Raw genomic sequence first — 13,345 nt, 5'->3', positions numbered from 1 at the left:
TTTCCTGCCACAAGCGGCCCATCTTTGCCGCATAAGGGTTACCCTCAAGTTGCCAGCAGTATAAGGTCGGTTCGGGCTCAGCTTCGGGGGTAAGGAGTAGGGACATTAGCTGATGGGTCTGGGGCGAGGGTACCTCCATATACATGCCCTGAGGGGTACAGTAGATAGTGGCTCCTAATTTGCACAGGGTCTGGCGTCCTAGCAGGGGTAAGGGAGTGGTTGCTGATACTATCAGTGTCTCCTCTACACGGTTGTCTTTTAATGATAAAACAACCCGTTTTGAAAGGGGCTCTGATAAAGGGACCCCAGACACTCCCACAGTCACTACCCTGTTCTGACTAAGGGGCAATCCCAGGGAGGGGGGTACAGAGGACAAGGTAGCGCCAGTGTCCACCAAGGCTCGTAAATGAGTATCTCCTATTCTAAGCGTTACCATAGGTTGTGCTTCCGAGTCTTGGGAAAGTGATATAACCGCTCCCTGTACCATAACCTCCCCTGGGCCCCGCTAGTTTTGTGGAAAAGGGTTATTATAAGTAAAGGAGGGAACCGCAGTTATCGGCTGCCTGTGTGGCATAGCAGGCTCCTTGGGGGGAGTAGATGGGCAGTCCCTGGCCCAGTGCCCTTTCTTCCCGCATTTACGGCAAATGTCTTGGGATTTGTCCTGTCTCAGACCCCTAGCCTGTCCCTTACATCTGCCCTGTTCCTGACGATAGAATTGGGTCTTCTGTTGTTTGGGGCCCTCCCGGGGGCTAGCAAACAGTCCCTCACGGTCCATATTGACCAAAGTAGTTGTAATTTCGGACCAGCGCATAGTTTGCCAATTTAGATTTCGCATCTTAAAGGCCTGGGCTTGTTGGGGCAGCATACAGTTCAGCAGCGTCTGAATAGCCAAGGGCCCGTTGCCCTCCAAGGGAACGCCTGCACACTCTTCCCAGGTATTACTGAATCTGGCAATAAAATCAGGGGCGCCCTCATCTTTCCTCTACAAACACAGAGTTAATTCCCCCAGGTCCCCATGTCTCTGTGCTGCCCCCATAATTGCAATACGTCCCCTCCCTCGTAACCAATGCTCTAAACTTTCATTTCCCATGTCAGCTTGATCATCATCAGACCGCCAATCCCCATTTTCCCCAGGTGGCACCGGAAGGGTATCCCTCAGAGTGGCCCAGGAGCTGCCATAAGCAAATTTTAATAAGGCTTGTAAGTCGCCTGGATGGGGTTGATAAATTGCACACATTTGCTCCAACCAATTGAGGAAGGCTGCGGGACGCTTAATGGGGTTGGGTGCCTCGGCTACCATGGTGCGAGCCTCATCTGGGGTCCAAGGTTTAAGTACGGCCATGTCTCCAATCATTATTTTAGGGGCCTTAAATGCATGAGAGGCAGAGTCAGCTGCTATCTGTCTAGAGAGGCTTCGCGTGATGGCTCCATTTAGCTGAGTCACTTTCTTACTTTCACTATCAGATTCCGACCCCCTGAATCGGGAAGGGTGTTTACGCTTGTCGTCAGTTGGGACGGGATTTGATGGTCCCGGACCCGCTTCTGCCTCTGCTCCAGCTTCTGCACCTGGTCTCGCCACTCTATTAGACTGTCTCCAAGCCGCTACCATCTCTATTAGTTCTCCTGTCAGGGTATCAGGGAGAGGAGGCTGACAAGGGCTGTCAGAAACGGGCGACATGAGTCTAGGGAACTGGGGATAAGGCCCCAGTAGTCCGCAGTTAGTGGGATAAGGAGGAGGGGCAGAGGGGTTTTCAGGCTCTGGAGCGGGAGTTTTCTCCTTTAGGGTGGTATCAGGGGTACCCCCTCGGTTGGTCGGGGTCTCATTATCAGAAGCCAAACCCTCCTGTTTACTCTTTTGTTTGGGGGGCTGATGCCGCTTTGCTACCTCCATCCATTTTTCAAAACAACCCAGCATATAATTAAAATCCCAAGTAGGATCTCCGGCCCCATTCGCAACTCCATCCCACCAGGTCTGGATGAGGGGTATTTTCAAACTGCCGCCATACGGCCATTCCCCTTGTGTCCAGCCATACAAGTCACTACTAAAAGGCACCGCATACCTGTCATCTCCCGTTTCTGTTATAACAACGTCGGCTGGCGACCCCGGAGGGACCAGTGGATCTCCTACCTTCTGCCGAGCCCTGGTTACCATTTTCATGCGTTTTTCCGTTCTCTTGCCCATCTTCAAAGTTCCCGATTTGGGTTCTGGCTTTGGTCTGTTTTTGAATTCCCGTGGAGCCGGAGATGCGGCAGATGCCTCTCTGCTGCCACGATTTCCCATTTTATCTGGAAAGGAAACACAATTAAACAGCGCAGTGCGTTTTGCCTACCTATGCACTCACCGGTGTTTAAGAATTCCTCAACAATACCTCCAAATCCTTGGGTCTTTCAAATCTTTTCGGTCGGTAGCTACCCTTTTTCAAGCACTCCCCCTTTCAGCTAGGATGCTTGTTCATCCCCCTTTCACCTCTCCAACTTAAGAGGCCACCTCTCCAACTTAAGAGGTAGCTGGGACGCTATTTAACTGCACTCCCCCTTTCAGCTAGGATGCAGTTCCTATTCTCACCAATTTAGGAGAGTCTCTCCCTTTCTCCGCGAGGGTTCTTTTTCAAAGATCCGATGGTCCAGGTTTTCAAATACCTCTCCAACTTAAGAGGCACTGGACTTCAGTCGGATCCCATCCTCGTCTCCATCTGTCGCGGAAAAACGGAGTGAACACTCAGAACCCAGAGGTGTGTCTAGGAAGTCTTTATTAAAGTCGTGGTTTTTTTTTTCTTGCAAAAATATACTTTATTCATAAAATATCTTCAACCACATTCCAAACCATTTCAAAAACACCATTACAAAGGTACAATCAGGTTCAACTTTTACAACGTGTATCACCAGGTGCATCAGAACAAACAATATTACAATCATTTGCAGACATTCATTTTGAGCTGTACAGCCCGAGGGGATTTAAACAGTTCCCAGTCCCTCGGTGCACTGTGGCAGAAAGTTCTTAGGCAGCGACCCTTCCCCATTGTGCCTTTGCGGCGGCTGCCCCAAGCTTTAGTGTGTCCCTCAGCACGTAGTCCTGGACTTTGGAATGTGCCAGTCTGCAACACTCGGTCGGGGACAACTCTTTGCGCTGGAAGACCAACAAGTTTCGGGCAGACCAACGAGTGTCTTTCACCGAGTTGATGATCCTCCAGCTGCAGTTGATGTTTGTCTCGGTGTGTGTCCCTGGGAACAGCCCGTAGAGCACAGAGTCTTGTGTCACAGAACTGCTCGGGATGAACCTCGACAGCAACCACTGCATCTCTCTCCAGACCTTCTTTGCAAAGGCACAATCTACAAGGAGGTGAACAACGGTCTCTTCCCCACCACAGCCACCTCGAGGGCAACGTGCTAAGGGGGTGAGACTCCTGGCGTGTAGGAAGGATCTGACGGGGAGGGCCTTTCTCACCACCAGACAAGCCACGTCTTGGTGCTTGTTGGAAAGTTCTGGCGATGAGGCATTCTGCCAAATGACTTTGACAGTCTGCTCGGGGAACCATCCCACAGGATCCACCCTCTCCTTTTCCCTCAGGGCCTCTAAGACGTTACGTGCTGACCACTGCCAGATGGACTTGTGGTCAAAGGGGTTTCTCTGCATAAATTTTTCCACGAAGGACAGGTGATACGGCATGGTCCAACTACTTGGAGCGTTCCGCGGCAGCGTGGCCAGACCCATCCTTCGCAACACCGGGGACAGGTAGAACCTCAGCACGTGGTGACACTTGGTGTTTGCGTACTGAGGGTCTGCGCACCGCTTGATGCAGCCACACACAAAGGTGGCCATCAGTATGAGGGCGATGTTGGGCACGTTTTTTCCCCCTTTATCTAGAGGCTTGTACATCACGTCCCTGCGGACACGATCCATTTTTGACCTCCAGATAAAGCGGAAGATGGCTCGAGTGATCGCCACCACGCAGGAGTGTGGAATGGGCCAGACCTGCGCCACGTACAGCAACAGCGAGAGTGCCTCACACCTGATGACCAGGTTCTTACCCACAATGGAGAGGGAGCGTCACTCCCACATGCCCAGTTTCCTTTTCACCATAGACACTCGCTCCTTCCAGTTTCTAACGCATGCTCTGGTCCCTCCGAACCATATCCCCAGCACCTTCAGGCCGTCAGCCCTGACAGTGAAGGGGACAAACTCCGCCCAGTTCACAGCTCAACCTACCAGCTTGCAGATTCCTGCACCTTGACCCCGCCCGGCCCAGGTGTGGGACAGTCCATGGTGAGTCCTTCGTGTTACCATGATAGTGGGGGAGGGGCGACCTCCTGCCCTGTGCTGTGTCCCAAATGGTTCCATCCTCACCTCCCCCAGGGCCCACTAAACACTGCATGCAGACAGCTGATGGACCTTGGGGATCCTCACAGACCTGCACAGGTACATTATGCTGCTCCCCACCCCCCGATACTCTCTGTAAACAAGTTGCTTTTCTTTTTTTTTCTGCTGTCCATTCGCATAAACATCTTGTTTTATACAAGTTTTGTCTAAGAATTGTTCAATCTTGTTTAATTGCAGGGCTATGTGGCAAAGACATGGATGTGGCATTAGGTAAATTGTCCCTTCAGGGGCCTAATACAGGCACGACTGGCTGAACGGCCTCCTTCTTTTGCTACAACCATTCTATGATTCTCTGACTTGTCTTTTAAGTAGTCCCATTAACACTCCCTTTGACCTTGCATTATGAAGCCTTTTGTCAGTTAATCTCTCTCGCCCTGCAGCCTTTCATAGACCTTCCCTTCTGTTCCTCTTCCACCGTCCAATGGCTCACAGACCTGAAACGTTAATTCTGTTTCTCTCTCTACAGATTCTTCCAGACCTGCTGAGTGTTTCCAGTTTTTAATCTTTTCATTTCATGTTTTAAGCATTGCAGTAATTTTTGTTTCTCCATTCCAAGCACTCTACCTGACATTATTAATAATTCAATTCAGTTATTCATAAATTAATTTATCTGTACTTTATGTCTTGAAAACTGATTATTTATTGAGCTATTTATCAATTATCAGTCTTTTAATGTTACAATTTCACAACTCTTCACGATTTCCCCACACTTCCTGGCACTAATATTAAATCCTTAGTAATCTTAAACGGAAGGGTCAGCCCAGCATTGACAGACCAGTCATTTTAACCTCTTGTGTGGGAAAGCATTTAGAAGCGGCAATTCAGGTCAAAATTAGGTCACTTGTACAATTTGTTCAGGACAATCGTGTTGAACTAAATTTCTTGTTTTTGATAAGGAAACAGAGAATGTTGATGAGCGTAACACGGTTGATGTGCACATGAACTGCTGAACGGCATTTGATACAGTGCCAAGTAACAGGTTTGTCAGCAGAGTTAAAATCCATGGGGCAGAGGCAGCACTGGCTGTGTGACAGGCAACAACATGCATGGTGAACGGCTGCTTTTTCAAATTGAGGAAAAGTCTACAGTGGGATCACAAGGGGTCGGTAGTCAGAACACTGATTTCTTGATATATATTAATGATCTAGACTTGTGTGTGCAGGGCTGCATTTCAAAATTTGCAAATGACACCAATTTTTCAAGTTGTGTTTACAGTGGGGAGGATGGCGATAAACCTCAAGAGGACACAGACAAGATGGTGGAATGGGCAGACAGGTGACAGATAAAATTTCATTCAGAGAGGTGTGAAGTGATTCATTTCAGTAGGAAGAACAAGGAGAGGCAATATAAAATAAAGGATACAAGTGTAAAAGGAGCAGCGTAAGCTGGGGCTATATGTGCACAATTCATTGAAGATGGCAGGGCAGGCTGAGAAAGCAGTGAATAAAGCATGTGGAATCCTGGGCTTTATGAATACGGGAATAAAGTACAAAATCAACCAAGTTAGAATGAACCTGAATAAAACACTGGTTTGGACCCAACTGCAGTATTGTGTCCAATTCTGAGCTTTAGGAAGAATGTGAGAGTGTGGAGGAAAGATTCACGAGAGATCGGAACTTCAATTAGGCGAGGTGAAGTTCGTTTGTTATTCTTGGAAGGGGAACCGTTCTCTTGCATCTTTTCTGGACCCTCTGTCTTCACTTCCTTCCGAAATTGTAACCATTCAGTGGCAGTGGTGTTAAAAACTTTCTTTCATGGAATGTGGGCAGGGACAGCATTTGCTGCCCTTGAAGCAAGTGCTTGCCACACCATTTCAGAGGGTTATTAAGAGTAACCACAATTCAGTGTGGATCTGAAGTCACATGTAAGACCAGGTAAGGACGGCAGATTTCCTACCCAAAAGGACATTAGTGAACCTGGTGGGTTTTTATGACAATCGACAATGGCTGAATTGTTGCCCTTATTGAGACTCGCTTTCAATTCCAGATTTAATAATTGATTTTAAATCCCGCCAGCTGCTGTGGTGGGATTTGAACCCCTGTCCCCAGAGCATCAAGCTGGTTTTCTGGATTATTAGTCCAGTAACATTCCCATTGTGGCACCGTCTCCCCCAATATATATTTTTATTTATTTGTAGCCAACAGTTTAGTATTTGTCAGTATTTTGTTCCATGTGGTTTCTATTCTGCGTTTCAGACAGTTTCATGTGCGGCCTTCTTGTGGATGTAACAGTGAGTGAGTCCATGGGCCATTTACATATTCAGGGTGAGAGGTGCTGATCCTCAACCTCTGGCGATACTTCAACCTCACAATCCTAATCTCTGGCTGCCCAGTGTAAAGTGGGTGGGTGGCGGGGTGGGCGGGGGGGGGCTGTTGGTGGGTGTGGATAAATCAGAGAATCTTCTCCTGTAACTGTTCATGGGTCTATTTAACACAGGGATTTCTAGATCCAGGATGGGTCTGGTCACACTGGCTGCCGACCTCTCTTCCGTGGTCTTGTCCGTGTCCTGGTGTCCCTGGAGAGGGAACATGCAGTGTCCACCAGTACGCTTGATACCTCCCACAACCGGTGGGCACCTCAGGGTACAGAGTGTCTCATAGACATTGGAAACAACATTCTGGCTTACTTAGGAAGGTTCCCTTTGCTTTTGTTGGGACTTTGTTGCTGATTTGAACTTCTTTCAGTTTGATTGGACCACATGTTTGGGTGAAGAATGTACCAAAGAAACTCGAATTTTCTGTTTTGAATTTCTATCCTGTATTTACGATGAAGATTTTTGTAAACTCCTTTACAGGATACAAGAGAGAGATGATTTGCAGATAGGAAACTCAAACCAAATATCACATCAAGATCTGACAGTGTCACTCGATTCACCAGGAAACATAGAAAATAGGAGCAGGAGCAGGCCATTCGGCCCTTTAAGCCTGCTCCACCACTCATTATGATCATGGCAGATCATCCAACTCAATAGCCTCCTCCCGCCTTCTCCCCATATCCTTTGATTCCTTTCGCTCCAAGAGCTATTTGTAACTCCTTCTTGAAAACATTCAAGGTTTTGGCCTCAACTACTTTCTGTGGTAGCGAATTCCACAGGCTCACCATTCTCTGGGTGAAGAAACTTCTCATCTCAGTCCTAAATGGTCTACCCCATATCCTCAAACTGTGCCCCCTGGTTCTGGAATCCCCCACCATCGGGAACATCCTTCTGCATATAGGTTTCTATGAGATCCCGCCTCATTCTTCTGAACTCCAGTGTATATAATCCTAACCAACTCCAACTCTCCTCATGTGTCAGTCCTGCCATCCCAGAAATCAGTCTGGTAAACCTTCGCTGCACTCTCTCTATAGCAAGAACATCCTACCTCAGATAAGGAGACTAAAACTGCACACAATATTCCAGGTATGGTCTCACCAAGGCCCCGTATAATTGCAGCAAGACATCCCTGCTCCTGTGCTTGAATGCTTTCACTATGAAGGCCAACATACCATTTGCCTTCTTTACCACCTGCTGCACCTGCATGCTTACCTTCAGCAACTGGTGTACGAGGACACCCAGGTCTCGTTGCACATTCCCCTCTCTCAATTTATAGCCATTCAGATAATAATATTCCTTCCTGTTTTTGCTACCAAAGTGGATAACCTCACATTTATCCACATTATACTGCATCTGCCATGCATTTACCTACTCATTCAGATTGTCCAAATCACACTGAAGCATCTCTGCATCCTCCTCACAGCTTACCCTCCCACCCAGCTTTGTGTCATCTGCAAATCTGGAGATATTACATTTAATTCCCTCATCTAAATCATTGATATATATGGTGAATAACTGGGGTCCCAGTAACTATCCCTGCGCTACCCCACTAGCCACTGCCTGCCTGCCATTTGGAAAAAGACCCAGTTATTCCTACTCTTTGTTTCCTGTTTGCCAACCAGTTTTCTATACCTTTAAATACACTACCTCCAATCCTACGTCCTCTAATTTTACACGCTAATCTGTTATGTGGGACTTTGTTGAAAGCCTTCTGAAAGTCCAAATAAACCACATCCACTGGCTCTCCCTCATCATCTCTACTCGTTACATCCTCGAAAAATTCCAGTAGATTTGTCAAGCATGATTTCCCTTTCATAAATTCATGCTGACTCTGTCCGATTCTGCCACTTTATTTTTCCAAGTGCTCAGCTATTAAATCTTTTGTAATGGACTCTAGAATTTTCCGCACAACTGACGTCAGGCTGACTGGTCTATAATTCCCGTCGTTGGACCTGAATATCATTGATCTTTGACTATGAAGGAGAAATATTTGTCTCTTCTGTCTGTGGGAAAAGATTTCAAACATCAGTGTGACTGGGAAAGCACCGAGACACAGACACGCCCGACTGAGAGTGTTCCAGTGAACTGACTGTGGAAAGAGCTTTAGCCTGTTACACTATCTGAAAAAAACATCACACCATTCACAGCGGGGAGAATCTGTGCAAGTGTTCTGTGTGTGGACAAGGATTCAACTGATCATCCAACATGGAGAGACATGGGGACACTGACACCATGGAGAAACCGTGGAAATGTGGAGACTTTGGGAAGGGATTCAGATCCCCATCTGAGCTGGAAACTCATCAGCGCACTCACACTGGGGAGAGGCCTTTCATCTGCTCCGAGTGTGGGAAGGGATTCAATCTCGTAAACCACCTCACTTCACCTCAACCTTTTCGCTCAGACATGAGACCTTTTAAATGTTGCGTCTATGAGAAGAGCTTTAAAAGCAAAAGGAATCTGCTGATACACCATCGAGTTCACACTCGGGAGAGGCCGTTCACCTGCACTCACTGTGGGAAGGGATTCACTCAGATAAGTACCCTCACTTCACATCAACTTGTTCACTCTGACAAGAAACCTTTTAAATGTTCTGACTGTGAAAAGTGCTTTAAAAGCAGAAAGATTCTGCTGACACACCAGCAAGTTCACACTGGGCAGAAACCACTCAACTGCTCCAAACGTGGGAAGAGATTCACTCAACTAACCCAGCTCACTTCACATCAACGTGTTCACTCTGAAAAGAGACCTTTTAAATGTGCTGACTGTGTGAAAAGCTATAAAAGCAAAATGGGTCTGCTGACACACCAGCGGGTTCACACTGGAGAGAGGCCTTTCACTTGCTCCATGTGTGGGAAGGGATTCATTCATCCATCTCTCCGGATGACACACCAGCGAGTTCACACTGGAGAAAGGCCATTGACCTGGTCCGTGTGTGGGAAGGGATTCATTCATCCATCTCTCCAGCTGAAACACCAGCGAGTTCACACTGGAGAGAGACTGTTCACCTGCTCCGTGTGTGGGAAGGGATTCAGTCATTTATCCACCCTGCAGACACACCAGTGTATTCACAAGTGACTCCCGGGGTTGGATTCTGTTGTTATTGCTGCTGTTAATCACATCCAGGACTGAACCATGCCCTTTCCGACAGTTGGGGTTTGTTTCTGCTGATGTTAATAATCCCTGTCAGTGGGCTGATGTTTAATATCCTGGATAAAGGTTAAATCAATCAGCTTTGTGTCAAACATTGTCGACATATTAGTCGAGGCATTGAATGCAAGTGCAGGGAGGTTATGATGGAGCAGTATAAAGCATTAGTTAGGCCACATTTGATGTACTCTGTGCAGTTCTGTTTGCTGCACTATAGGAAGGATGTGATTGCACTGAAGAGGGTGCAGAGGAGATTCACTCAGGATGTTGCCTGGGCTGGAGAGTTTCAGCTATGAAAAGAGACTAGATAGGCTGGGGTTGTTTTCCTTGGAGCAGAGAAGGCTGAGGGGGTACCTGATAGAGGTGTACAAAATTATGAGGGGCATAGATAGGGCGGATAGGAAGACATTTTTCTCTTTAGTGGAGTGGTCAATACTCAGGGGGGCATAGATTTAAGTTAAGGGGCAGAAGGTTTAGAGGGGATTTGAGGATTTTCTTTTCACCCAGAGGGTGGGGTCTATCTGGAATCTGCCGGTGAAGCCTACATCCCATGAATGAATTTTAAAAGAAAGACAGCGCTTTCATCCCGGAAATCAACTGAGTGAACCTTCCCTGAAATGCTTCTAATACGACTCTATCCATCCTCAAGATTACCCATAACTATGTTATCATAAGGTGCGAATGGTATGAGCTGGAACTTGGTCTTTTTTATTTTTCAATCCATTTGCTAACAGAATCTGCCCCTCCCATCCCCAGATTCAGACAATGATTAACTGAGACTCAGTCTCTAATGGCGGCCTTAAGAGTGGATAAATCCCCAGGCCCAGGTGAAATGTGGGACTCAGTGCCTGAGGGAGTGGTAGAGGCAGGAACCCTCACAACACTTAAGAAGTATTTAGATGAACACTTGAAACACCACAGCTCACAGGGCTACAGGCCAAGTGGTGGAAAATGGGTGAGAGTAGATGGGCTTTGATGATGACCACTGCAGGAATTCACCAAGGCTCCTTCGACAGCACCATCCAAACCCATGATCACTACCATCTAGAAGGATAAGGGCAGCAGATAGATGGGAACACCACTACCTGGAAATTCCCCTCCAAGTCACTCATCATCCTGAAATGGAAATATATTGCCATTCCTTCACTGTCGTTGGTTCAAAATCCTAGAAGTCCCTTCCTAACAGCATTGTGGGTGTAGCTACACCGCATGGACTGCAGTGATTCAAGAAGGCAGCTCATCACCACCTTCTCAAGCGGAACTAGCAGTGGGCAATAAATGCTGGCCCAGCCAGCGAAGCCCATATCCCATGAATGAAGAAGAAAAAACAGGGCATGAGTGATTATTGTGGCCAGTAGAATGAAACAAAGTTTTAAATTATCAATACAGTAAGACCTATTCCAGATAAAAATTGTCTCTCAAACATTCAGGAAAGAATTAAACACATTGAACATATCAAAGTGAGTCAAATTAATTTGAAGAAGGAAATAGAATCTGGATTTAGAAAATATCCACGAAGAGGGTGCAGGTCAACAGAGAGCTGAAGAATCTTTAAAGTCTGTTCATGAACTTTTGTTTGAACCAGATGTAATTACAACATGTCAATAATTTAGAATTGTGTGGGATGATCAGCAGATGGGGAGGATGAAATTAAGTCGATAGTTATCACATTTTAGTGGAAAAGTTTTGACATTTATTCTTGGTGGCAGCTCAAGTGTTTGTGTTGCTGATTCTGATCATTCTAGTAGCTTTAGTATGTTATCTACAGTTTGTCATCAAGAAATTAGGAAAACAACTCGTAGCTTAGAAATAGTGAGGTTAGTCAGAAATCAGTTGTGAGAAGTCAGAAAGGATATTCCCTTCTCAAGGTGGAGAGATCTGTGAGAAATAACTGTCTAATTAACCTTATAAAATCTTCAGAAATTTAATGAACATTACAGAAATAGTTCTCTCTCTCTCTCTTCCTTGTATAGGAAGAAAGATTCCTGGGTTGATAAACATAGGACAACGTACCCTTATGATAACTCATCGGGATGGTCTCAGTAGTTATGGGATGGAATTTATAGTGGTGATTGAAGACAACGGCTTTTGTGTTCAATTTTTAATTGGAGGAAATTTCAGCTCATCCAGTACTGGATGTGGGATAAGCAGTTTGATAATTTAGTAACAGTGGAGGAATGGAGAGGGATGGTGGTGAGGTAGAGCTGGGGGTTGTCAGTGTACATGTGTAAAGTAACACGGTGCTTTTGGATGATGTAACCTAGTGGTAGCATGGAGATGGGAAATAGGAGGGGGCAAAGAGACATCCTGTTTTTAGGATGGGTCAGGATGGTGGATTAAAAGGTGAGAGGGACAGTACCAGAAGAGAGTGAGACAAAACTGTGAATAATATCAGCTAACATGGAGAAGTTGGGTGACCAGTAGATCGGTGAGAGTGGGGTCAGTACAGCAGAAAGTGAGTCTCGTGGACAAGATGAGCACTGAGAGGACATGAGGGGAGATGGGAGAGAAACTGGAGAAAATGTGAGTTCAGGGTTCAATTTGTCCTGGTGGGCTAGTGGAAGGGAGGGAAGCAGCAGAGGCAGCTGATTGGATTTTCTCAATCGTAGTGACAAGGAAGCTCCATGGGCAGAATTTTGCCCTTGGCGTGCAGGCTCGGCGGGGGCGAGTGGGGCAGTCGGGAAGCCGCCCGCTGCCTGCAATCAGGCCCGGAAGGCAATTTCATACTGGGGGCCAATTAAGGCCTGCGCTGCGTGAAACGTGAGGAGCAGTGCTCAGCGCTGCCTGTGCGGGCGGGGGGAAGGAGTGCGAGCTGGGCGAGTGTGACCTTTGTACATGCACGCAAGAGCGAGCTACATAATCTCCCTGAGGCAGAGAGCTGTCTCAGGGAGATGGATTGATTTGAAAAAGAAATTAAAGATTTTATACAGGTTATGAAACATGTCCCCTCATATCACTCTGTCACATGATCAGGGAGATGTTTTTAGTTAATAAGATAAAAGCAAAATACTGCAGGGCCGTACTTCTTCAAGACAGGCATTCCTGGAAGAGAAGTGAACTAAATAAGATAAAAGCGAAATACTGCAAAATACTTGTGCAAAAAAACAAAACTCTGTCTCTCCAGAGATGCTGTCAGACCTGCTAAGTTTTTCCAGCATTTTCTCTTTTTGTTTCATGTTTTTAATTCAAGTGTAAAATTTGATTTGCTTCAGGTGACCTCGTCCCGCCCGTGGATGAGGTTACCTGATAAAGGTAAAGGCCGCTTGGTCTTTTCGCCCGCCTGCCAACCATTAGGTTCGATGGGCAGCATAAATTTGAATTTAATTAACTTCTTAGTGGCCTTACAGGCTTCTTAATTGTTGGTGAAATATTGCGGGACTGCGCGATGACGTCGGGACACTCGCCCACCGAGCGTAATTTTCTGCCCCATGAGCTCCTCACACTTGTTGTTGGAGGTGAGGATGGAGGAGATGGGGGTGAGGGAGAGCCCTTCAAAAGGAACTAAC

This window comes from Cetorhinus maximus, chromosome 23 (genome assembly GCF_964194155.1).
Source record: "Cetorhinus maximus chromosome 23, sCetMax3.hap1.1, whole genome shotgun sequence".
NCBI lineage: Eukaryota > Metazoa > Chordata > Chondrichthyes > Lamniformes > Cetorhinidae > Cetorhinus > Cetorhinus maximus.
The sequence above is the reverse complement of the archived record's forward strand: the minus strand, read 5'-3'. Positions refer to the sequence as shown.